The sequence below is a fragment of the Convolutriloba macropyga genome, chromosome 1, assembly GCF_964194025.1.
Source record: "Convolutriloba macropyga chromosome 1, txConMacr16.3, whole genome shotgun sequence".
NCBI lineage: Eukaryota > Metazoa > Xenacoelomorpha > Acoela > Convolutidae > Convolutriloba > Convolutriloba macropyga.
Window position 1 is genome coordinate 75,787,385 of NC_134468.1, and position 9,870 is coordinate 75,797,254.

General features: G+C 36.3%; 1 protein-coding gene and 1 long non-coding RNA gene across 2 annotated transcripts in view; both read left to right on the top strand.

Annotated features, from left to right (window-relative positions):
• LOC142342739 (uncharacterized) overlaps window positions 1–9,870 on the top strand; it is a 125,425-nt gene that overhangs the window by 96,731 nt on the left and 18,824 nt on the right. The gene's annotated exons all lie outside the window — the stretch shown is intronic.
• On the top strand, window positions 3,447–4,676 carry LOC142351612 (uncharacterized). Its single transcript, XR_012760970.1, has 2 exons — window positions 3,447–3,534; window positions 3,909–4,676. It is a non-coding gene; the product is annotated as an uncharacterized LOC142351612 (long non-coding RNA).

Here is a 9,870-nt window from a genome sequence, read left to right on the forward strand (position 1 = left end):
ACAGCTTGCCACCTATTCCAATGCAATCGTAAAAGTATTCCATGATCAATTTGGTCGAAAGCTTTGGAAAAGTCAAAGAGAAGTGAGCTATTTTCTCGACTGTTCTCAGAACACAATTTGTATATCTTATCTAAGTAGGTTATCATTTGAAGAATAACTGATCTTCTTTCACGAAAACCGTACTGTGAGTCAGTTATGAGTCCTTTGAAAAAATTGACAATTGAGCCATACAACAATCTTTCTAGAACTTTCGAGACAATGCATAATAGTGTTACAGGACGATAATTTACAACATCTGCTTTCGATCTTTTTTTCTTGAAAATTGGGCTAACTGTTCCTATTTTCCATGCACTAGGATAGGTTCCAAGGCGCCTAAAATTTCTGAATAACTCAAAGATGGATTTCGTAAGTTCTTTTGCGCAGTTCCTGAGGACAACTATAGGCAAGTTATCAGGCCCACATGACTTTGATACGTCTAATGACCCAAGAATTTCAACTATTGCTTCTTCCGTCACATTAAAACTATTCAAAATTCTATTTTCATTCAAACTGCTTTTGAAGACCGATGACACGGTGAAAACTGAACAGAAGTATTTATTAAAGAGAGAGGCTTTTTCAGCATCACAGTTTGCTACGTCTTTGTTCCATTTAACCTGTGGCGGAACGGACGCTCCTTTTCGTAAGCTTTTAAAATACTTGTACATGGCTTGAGAATTTCGTGATTTGAAAAGCTTTGATTCGTAATTTTTCTGGTCTAGGTCTACCGCTTCTGCTAGACTGGTTCTCGACCTTTCTATCTTGAGTCTCAACGAATCATTGTTGGCTAGTGAATTCTGTTTTCTCTGTAGCGTGTTAAGCTTTTTCATTAGATGTGATGTCGCAGGCGTGATCCAGGGTGGCAAATTGGATCTATGCTGAATCCGTCTTGGTGTGAATTTAGTGATCGCCTCTAATAACCAATGATACCACTCGCTGAGCATCCGATCGCAGTTGCTATAACAAATAGGACTAAAAGGGTTAAGACTTAGGTTATCCTTCAGACCAACGTAATCGCATTTACAGAAGCTCAAACTTTTGTGCAATTCGGTTTTCTCGTTCTTAGCAGGACTCAGGTCAAGATCTAATAATATAGGTATGTGATCAGATAAACTAAAAGTTTTGAGCAAAGAGTCGTCGCAATTGACGTCGATAACTATGCTGTCATCATTAACGAAAATTTGATCGAGTATGTTTTTACCACAAGTGGGAAAGAAAACAACGGGAATAAAATTTTGGCAATCAAATAGATCGACCAATTGTTTCTCATATAAGTCGGCTGACTCTAGTGTTTTCCAATTGACAGAAGGAAGATTAAAATCTCCTACTACTATGACTTTTATCTCTCTCCACTCATCGTTGTCTAGAAAGCAGAAGAAAGAGTTGAATTTGTCAATTGTGACTCGGTATTTGCTATTACTAGGAGGGTTATACAAACACAAAATTAGTACCTTTTCGTTATTTACAGTTATGAGCGAACCTGCAAACGCAGACGCTAGTTTGTCATTCAGATTCTTAACATCAATTGGGAAAGAAGTAATGTTGTTCCGCACGCCGATCATTACACCTCCATGTTTGCTCTTCAGATTTGCATTTCTTTCGCTTCTGTAGAGCTGATAATTTTGCAGGAAAAGTTCACTATCGCTGATGTCAGCTGTCAACCAAGTTTCAGTTAAAGCGATGATGTCATATGCAGAGGTTTCAGCCGCGACAGCAAACTTCCTTCGACGATCTAAATTTAGGAGGCTTCTTGTATTGAAAACTAAGCAACTAAGAGAATTTTGTAGTCAATTTTGATTACGCGACAGTTTCAAAACGTTTTCTTCATCGCTCGTTAAAATCAGGTCCTTTAATCTTTGACCCTCAAATTATAGCTGTTGATTTTTAATACGGATGTCTAGTTTCGAAGCTCCACAAGCTATTAGGGCACGCCTTTTGAGTTGCATTGATTTCTCGACTTGAATTTCTTCTTCGTTCAGAGCTCTTGACAGGAAGACAGTAAAGTCATAATCGACCAGCTTCCGTCCTTTTGCGAGAAGCTTTCTCACTTCCCACGGACTGCTTACAGTTACCAACATGGTTCTTGGCTGCTTCCGATTTGGATTCTGCTTCCCTAACCTCCTGATGTTCTGCACATTTGTTTGTTCACCAAGGAAATGAATTAAATTATCAACTTGATTGTGCTCCGCGTTGAGCAGTTCTTCAGTTGAATTGGCTTTGGCTTCAGGAATACCATTGATGCGAAAATGACTTGATCTGGCGCACTCCTGGTAAAGCTCCGTTTTTCGAGCGCACATGGATTCTCTGTATAAACTTCTTTAACGCCTTCAGATACAAATTTTTTCAGTTGCTCATTCATTTTGGAGCAATTAGCTAAGTTTTCCTTGACTACCTCATTTACGGTTTCCTTAATGTCATCAATGTTTGGCAGTTCGTTGACTAGCTAAAGTGTGGTTTTGTGTTGGGCTAATAAATCGCGGAAGAGAGAAATGACCCAATCTTTTTGTATTTTATGTAGATGTTTACTGACAGTGCTCACATCTTCTTCAATCAATTCATCAATCGTCGGATAATAATCCTTCGATTGTGATTCGAGTCTTTTTCTCGCAGCATGGTCTACGTTTGACATATTAATTTTCCTTACAAGAAAGCACGTGAGTATTCAGGTTAACTACAGGGATTTCTCAACAATTGTTGCAAGCTTGTTGAACGTTATCTCTTGATATGAATTAGAACAATGGAGCTAAATCTATTTTATGCGAGAGAACACTCGGAAGGCGGGTAAAGGAAGTTGTTTTTCGCCAGCACTTACGAGACAACAAAGTATCTACTTTAGGCGCGGTGAAAAACAAACAAAATAAAAACTGTAAACTTTCCTCAGACACCTACGAGACAACAAAGTATCTACCTTAGGCATTTCAGAAGAAAACAGTTTTTATAAAACTCACGTTATTCGCTCTCGTCGATTTTCTCTTTACTCAGTTTTTGTCGCCTTCTCTGTCTGCTGCCCTTCTTATTCTTCTTCGATCTCTTTCGTGCACTATATTGAACAGATGCGACTCCAAGTCCACTTGTGGATGTACTTGTTTGAGCTGGTGAAGAATAAGCTTATTGTTCTTCTTCCTATAAGAGAGGAGATTTCTTGCGTCAATAGTTAGAATCTTTGTGTTTTTCAGGAGATGAAACAAATATGGTGCTCCCTCTCTTTGTAGGTAAATAATGGCAGCAATTTTATCTTTGAACTGCTCAATCAAGTTGATCAATTGGCTAGAACTGCAGGCCGTGTTGTTGTTGCTTTTATGCTTACTGACAGAATTGCTAATCACGTCGTGCCAGAGAATAATGTCTCGCTTAAAACCAATTGATCCTCGTCTAATTGAATAATTCAAATCTTTCAGCTTGTTTGTTGTGGCTGGGTTAATGCTAAGTCCTCGAACAGCAAACGCAGATTTACGATCGCTAAGAACTCGTCGCAAAGAGAGTTGTGACCAATGCTAGGTGAAACTAGGCTGGATTGTCAGGATCTTTCCCGCTTGAGGTCCCTCAATACTTCATGCAACCCCCGGTTACAAAACACGGGCAATAGCATAAAAAATTGTTCGTAAAAATATGGTGCTTGCGGAAAATAATATGCACCCACTAAGCTGGGGAGCAAAAATGGAAAAAATGATAATTTTCCCCCGGAGACTAACATCCTAGGCAACGGATCTTTTCCGTTTGTGCCCCTCCCCCACAGCTTAGTGGGCGCATATTATTTGCACCCCCAAGACGCACATGTAATATTTTTCATAATGATTTACTATGTAATGGCACGTGTTCTGTAACTGGGGGGCGCATAACGTACTGGGGGGCACAAACGGAAAAGATCCTAGGCAACACACGGGGAACATCTTAACAGCTTCAAGCGAAATGGAAGCTGATCTTTTTTCGGACAAGAGATATGACGTCCGTAGATCCTTCGCTGTCAGTAAAAGCAAACACTAGATGGTTGAATGTGCTATGCTCTAACGACTATTAATCGCTGTTCGTATTTCGCTTGTTTAGCAGACTCGTGAATCGTGTATGAATAAAGCAAGAATTTGGAACAGGTGTTACCAGTACGTTGAAGATCTCAACATAAAAGAACCATCTGACGAAGAAGTTTTCCCATAGAGATGGGGCTTTAATGTGAGGTTATCGTCTGCAGTGGTTGCATTATCGGAGAAGTCCTCGTCTTCGAGCGGCTGAAGATTTTGTTGGATATGAACATTATTTTGTTGGAACAGGTGTTACCAGTACGTTGAAGATCTCAACATAAAAGAACCATCTGACGAAAAAGATTTCCCAGAGATGGGGCTTTAATGTGAGGTTATCGTCTGCAGTGGTTGCATTATTGGAGAAGTCCTCGTCTTCGAGCGGCTGAAGATTTTGTTGGATATGAACATTATGGCTTGCTTTATCTTCAGACCGGCGACTGCTTCTAGCGAGGTTGAGACGCAAATGCGCAAGCCATGGCTGAGCAAAATAGAAGTCTCAACCAATAGACGAACCAAAATATAGAATTTTATAGCGCCTGATGTTAATCGATGTTAATCGTTATGTATACCGATGTTAATCGTTATGTATATCTCACTTGAATTCATCAGCCTTTATTTCGCTTATTCAATTTGTGAATTGTTGATGAAATTTTGAGTCTTTGCATATTGTCTCTAAAGTGTGATACTTATCATTGTAGTGATTTTTTAGATTACTAAATGGTCACTGAAAAGAAGACAACCACCACTTCGTACGTAGACCTGACTGTTGAGAAAGTTTGTGAAAAAATAAATATCTCTCTGAAAAGTGTTAATCCAAAAAGAATATCAACTCTGGGACTTCCCGGTTCAGTTGAGCAGCGCGTTGTGTCCCTTAATGACTCACTGTGCATTTTTACTAGGTTGCGTAAACTTGATTTGTCACGAAATGCGTTGTCAACATTAGCAGGCCTCAACAAGCTTGAATTGCTTGAAGATCTAATTCTTTACTATAACTTAGTGTCAAACGTAGATGAGCTCAAGCGCCTTGAAAAGAACTCACGGCTCAAGGTGCTTGACATTCGCCTGAATCCTGTCAGTAAATTAGATTACCGGAGAACTCTTCTGAAACTCTTGCCAAATTTAGAAATTTTAGATGACCGCCTTGTTTCATATCCAGAGCGCAAGTTAGCCGATACCGTCGAGCCCAATGATCAAACTCAACATAATGAGAAACTAATATTACCTGATAACGGAAGATTTTCTGAAATTTTACGGTGCCTCAATGAAACTACCAGTCCTCTTCAAACAAATTCTATTTCTGTCTCGGTAAATAATTCGGATACTGACGATGACCCTTCACCGAAGCCTTCAATTAATCCTGACGTTCAGCTCTTGCCTGAAAATAAAGAACTTTTTCCGATTTCTGATGGAGATGAGGTCAGTAAAACTGCGTCCTTCATCTGGAATCTATTTGAATATCATTGCAAGAGTTCTGTCAATGTTGACCAAGTTAGACATTTGCTGCAACCTTTAGTACTTAATGAGTTGAAAAGGTTAATTAACGTATCTACGAAGCCAAAAGCTGAAACACCATTGAGAGCTCAAGAAGTGAGCACTCCTAAGAAGACAACTGCTTATGTTGAATGGGGTTCACAGACCGATTCCTCTATTTTAAATTCAAGCCTTATTCCATTAAGCGAGGTCGAGAATGTCAAAAACTTGAAGGAAAAACTTGCTAGCTCCAACTCACAAGTTAGCTGCCTGAAAGATTTGAATAAAATGACACAAATGCTGCAGGAAAGTCACGACGCTCTTGTTCGCACTAACGCCCATTTGGTGAAAGAGCTGTCGGAACTGCGCGATAACAGGTCGAAGGAGATAGCCAATTATAAGAAAGAAATAAAGCGCCTTATGGGTCGAGATGTTATGGAAACAGGAAGTAATTCGGGAGACGAGAGTGAAATCTAGTATCTCTGCAGCTGAACTCTGTGCAATATAAGTGGCTTTATTTATTTATTAACGGAAACTATTCTATCAAAATGTTAGAAGCTAATCTGTTCTTTTTATCGTTGTTCGATTAACTTAATAATCTGATATATTGCCATATTGAATTAGAGACAAGCGGCCTAGAAGATTTAGATAGCTAAAAAGTAGTCCTTTGATTTTTGAACAAATTGTAATAATTTTGTAACTCTTAATTTATACAAAGTTTGTAAAGCAGTACCCTTTGTGGCAATAAAGTTGGCGTTGTGCCTAGTGCCTTTTATTGAAGCAAACGGCTTCGACTTGATGTAATTACTGGAATTCTTCTATCAACATTGCAATCGTCCATTGGCCATGACTTTGCAGAGAGTGTTTACCATACAAAAATTATGGATCGAGACATCGCGTCAAACATTTGTTTGTTTTGCGACCTGAGGTTCTAGTTTACATAGCTCAATGCATTAATTCGGTTTTAATTCGGGTGGTAATATATTAGCACATATATTAGCACATATTAAGTACTACTACGAAAACAAAACTTTAGCATCTAAGACACCATAGGAGTCCAAGACATGAAGGTGCCCAAATAGTTAAATAAATAGTTAGAGCTTAGAATAAACGTGAACAACTTAGTTAGAGTTCAGATATCTCTTCTTTGTACTCAAATTGAGTACTTAGTTTTTGAAGGCATTTTTAATTATTCTAACAAAATCTGCTTTACTTAGCTTAGTTCTACTCCTTTTGCAATTTTTAGTTTGTCTGGTATGACGTCTTTTCATTTACATCCCTGTATTGTTTATTATTCCTACATAGCTCTCGTCGCGGCAGCTGGCTGCTAAAAAATTAAAACTTTGCCGAAATTTGGATTAGTTTTCCAGATTTAACATTGGAGTGGTCTATAAGAAGCTCTATTGATATCATTTGAAGCCTATTATCATGATCCCCTTGGTTGCTTTCGTTCGAAGAAATATGGTTGTTTTATTTTGCATTTGCAAGTAAATATACGCTTCGTTTATTGACTTGTTCTTGTGACTTTCGAACCATTGACGCTGTTTCTAGCCTTTTATGTTTTTTAGCAGATATGCCCCCCCCCCACACACACACACACCAGGAAAAGTGTAACACCAAAAAAAGTATGTTATTTAAATTTAAAGTTCTTTTAGAGAATGTATCATTTGTATGTTTTGGTTTAGAGTTCCGTGAAACTTTTTTTCAGTTTAGGTTTTTTGATTTGGTCTCTAGTTGGTATTTTCATTCACTACATTTTTTTGAAACTTACGTAGTTGTGAAATTCGTTTTCCCCAAGTTTTTGTAAATTTTGTGATTTATTTTATGAAGAGCTCTGCTTTCATTGCAGACCCCGCTGAAAAATTTGGTTAGATGTATTTCATTTCGATATGACTTTGAAATGGTTTGGCTCATTTTTGTTTCTGATGGGATTTAAGTTTGATTCTGTTTTTTATTAACATTATTTGTGTTTTTTAGATATGTTCAATTTCTGTTTTTTGGTTGAACCTTTTTTCATCAAAAATGTGACGAAATGAGATTATTTAGTCCACTTAGTTTAAAGTTGCCTATTTGTTACTTAGTCTAATTATTCAGAGGTCACATATCACCTTATTCCCGTTCAAAGAAGGCGCAATTGTTTATATCTTTTTCTTTACGAATTAGATTTTGGTTTTAACAGCTTTGACACTATTTTCTTGCAAATTTTAATTGAATTTTTGTTTTTTCGCCGGTGTTTTCCGTTTGTTTTTATTGACATATGACATATTCGTGATAGTGGCAGGTTTCAAGGTCTTCATATGCAGGTATTGATGAAAATAATTCTATTTGAAGATTTCAGTTGGTATCTAATGGTATCATCATTTGAAATTTTTTCTTGAAAAATATAAACCTACTTTTTAACTTTGCTGTTTTTGTTTTTATTTGTCTACCCGTTACCGAGTCTCTTTAAGGACTGATCCCATGTTTTTTTTTACTGAAGTACAAATTGAGTTGTTTAGATTAGGTTTGATTTGACGCTAATTTGACTTTGTTATCAAGTATTTTTCCAAAAAAAACGTAAATAATGTGGGATGTAAATGTTTGTTGTTGGTTATTGATTTTGTTGTTTGTTTTGTCTTGTAGTCTTTAAAATTCCGGTTCTCACCAGTGATCTAGTATTGCCTTATTTTTTTTACTAAGTAGTGAACGTTAGAACCAATTTTTTTAATACTTCAATTATTTTCAACATTATTAGTTTTTGAAAGTGTGTAAATGTTTGTTTCTATTTGATTTTTTGTCCGTCCTGTTCCGTATTCTTAATAACCGCAGGTCTCATCGGCCCACTAATTTTGCATTTTTTACTTTACTGAGTGATTTGAGTTTGAAGCAGTTTATTGTTCATACGCCAATTATTTTTGATCAATGTGTGAGATTTTTTGAAAGAATTCTGTCTCTCATTTGGTAGACAATTAAACCAAAAATGTGAATGAGTGTGGTCAGAACATTGTGAAAACGCACATTAGTGAGTGTCCTTGTAATTGACAAAAATTACTTTCCTTTACAACTCTGCACACATGCAAACGTGTTGTTTTTAATTGCACAATTGTGTCTATCGTAAATTTGAAGGACTGCACGCTTCTTCATAGATTAAAAATTTATTTGAACTTTTTAAAAATTTTTTTGTTACTCAAAGACAATTTCAAGTTATTTAATGAAATATCGCCAGGTCTCACTTTGAAGTTATGGAAGGCAGGGTCAGCAGATTTAGCTTATGTTTTCTACTCGTTTTAATATTTGCTCCTTAACTTTTTTCACTTCGGTCAGAAAATTTTCGGTCACTTTCAGAAAACTTTTGTCGCTTTAAGAAACAAGACGGCTTGTGCGAGAATGTGTGTAGCACAGAATGTTCCAACATAAGAATCGAGTTTGTCAAAATCTTTTCTTTGTTTTGCAAGGTAAAGCTATTTTGTTATCAGTTTTTCGAAGCTCAAATTGAAGCATTTTTCGCAGCAACCCTGTTTTGTTTATTTCAAAAAATGAAAAATACAGAATTCTCTTTTTGGCTTAATGTTATCTGATGGATAAAACAGCTTTTCAGATAAACTTATTGTTCAAAAATAGCAAGCAGTCGGAACAAAACTTAACTTCAAGTAGCCCACAGGTTTGTAAAATTGCTGCGATCGCTTTTTAAACAAAACATCGCAAATAAATGAGCGAATCAATGATCTCAATGATCAGCTTAAAACTGAAAATAAGAAATTCAAAATTTAAATCACTTTTCAGATCAAGATCCGGTTTAAAATTTTGCTTAAAAATTTAACATTAGAGTCTATTGTTATATATCTTGTTCTGTTTTTTTAGAGAGAAGTTAAATTAAAAAAATTTTTGCATTCGTCTTATATTCAAGAACTTTTAAGCTTTGTACAATTTAAAGGAAATCAAACAAAATTTTTTAATGTTTACTATACAAATCGATAGAAGTGAAAACTTTCTTAAACAAAAAGTAGACGTTTTTGTAGATCAATTTGACCAAGCAGGTGAGTTCATGTGTTTAACATTTGTTTAGTAATCAATTTTGGATGAATTGGAGATATAACTAAGTAGATTTAACGGTGCATCAGTTGAATGAACAGAGGAATGTTGAAAAGATAATTTTCCTTTTTTTAAAAAGATTTTCTGAAGTTGGTTTAAGGTTTCCATATACGGATAGTTCAGGTAAGAGTCTAATGCAGCTCCTAAAATAACTGGTGGATACAGTTTTGGCGTAAAGTTTCCTGCTAAGACAAAGAAAAACCTTTTCTACTTGACTAGAAATATCCAACATTTGCTATTTCAGGTGAAACCATTGAAAGTATTCACATTTAAAAAA